Here is a 1,779-nt window from a genome sequence, read left to right as displayed (position 1 = left end):
TGTTTATTGTATTATTTTTATTTACTATGTTATACCATGTTTATATTCTCCTATTATTCTCAAATATATGTGATCATTGGATTTGGATTTTAATTTTTATGATTTTGATCAAAATGATAGTAAACAACTTCTGGAGCCAAAAGCTAACAGATTGAAATTCAATTCCTAAGAAACAAACTACAGCAACAAGGCTATCTTAATTAAACCAGAAAACAGACCAAAGACTAAAAATCAACACAAGCGGCGAAGGCAGACTGATAGATGTGGGGGCATGTGCACCCATAATAATTTTACTATTTATAAATTCTATACAAAATCATTAAAACTTTGGTGTAAGAGATGACAAAAATCTACCTGTGCACCCGTAATAATTCAAGTTTGATGCCTTATTATATTTTTTGTTATACCTTTTTAGCACTAGTGCACCCATTACATTTATATTCTAGCTTCGCCAACACCCCAGGATTAGAGATGCCAACAAGTAGAAGAGGTGGAGACAATGTCGAAATGTACTGTGGTTAAGGCCCGAATGTCATTATATTGCTCCAACAACTAAGAGTAGCCACGAGCAGTCCGTATGGATACAAACAAGTGAGACGAGGATGAGAACCTGATTTGACCTAGCGTCCACTACGACACGGAGCAAGGAGAACTGAAGCTCTGAATTATGTGACTTTAGCCGGAGAATCTGAGCGAAGGCAAAGATTACCACACAGTCATCGAAGAGACCGATTTTATAATCGATATTTTCACCTACACCTATGAATTAAGATTTAACCAATCATATTAAACTCTAATATTGTTATAACTAGGGGTTTAGCCCCTGCGCAAGCGCGGAGCTGGGTACATTATCGATGCATTGTGTTGTTTTGTGCATGTAATTGTATTGTTTTTTTTTTTTTTTTATAAAAGTTAATTTTGTCATGTTGTCTATATATTGTCTACGAATGGAGGATTGAAAGTTATACATGTTAATTAGGTAGATCTAACAATAACCATAGTATTCATTTCGTTGTTATTTTATTTAATCTTATATTGGTATAGATTTGATTGACATCTAGCGTAAAAATGATCAAAGATAACCGAACTTTTGTAGTTGTTAAGTTACGGTTAAAATAGTGTAAGGAAAAGTGTTTAAATTTTGATTTTAAAATTTTTAAATGTATATGTACGGTAAATAAAATAGTTTTCTTAGCTTACACGGATTTTATTGTGAAACTTCTCAAATGTAGTCTTTTTTGTAAAATTAAAGTAATAAGGAAAGATATTTATATATTTATATTGTTATATAACTATTTAGTATAGAGGTTTAGCGATTTTTTTTAATAAAAATGGTTTTGTGGTTTTAAAAAAAAAAATTCAATCGCATACCAAAAAAGAAATTGGTATAACTTTATGTTTCAAGAAAAGAAACTGGGTTTAAATTGTTTAGGTTTGAAATTTGGTGGGCCTTGGAACATTAGTTTTATGTGCTTCTAACTCAACCGTTAGGTCGTTTTATTTTTCATCGTCGGGAGAGCTTCTAAGTTTCCAGTTATTAATTCAACCCAATGATCGTCCACTCCGCCAAAGGCATCTAGGAGCGTAGTCCCGCGCTTCCGGAAATATTTTTTTTTCCAATATGGAACATTATTGTATCAAACATGAGTAAATGTATATAAACTGACCAAGGCTTTCGACTTGTGGTTCCTTGCTGCAATTGTTTTAAGTGACTTTGCGCAATGGTTAATATGGTGTCATGAAATTATTGAAATACTTTAGATTTTGTATGAATGGTCA

The sequence above is a fragment of the Brassica oleracea genome, chromosome C3 (genome assembly GCF_000695525.1).
Source record: "Brassica oleracea var. oleracea cultivar TO1000 chromosome C3, BOL, whole genome shotgun sequence".
Lineage (NCBI taxonomy): Eukaryota > Viridiplantae > Streptophyta > Magnoliopsida > Brassicales > Brassicaceae > Brassica > Brassica oleracea.
The sequence above is the reverse complement of the archived record's forward strand: the minus strand, read 5'-3'. Positions refer to the sequence as shown.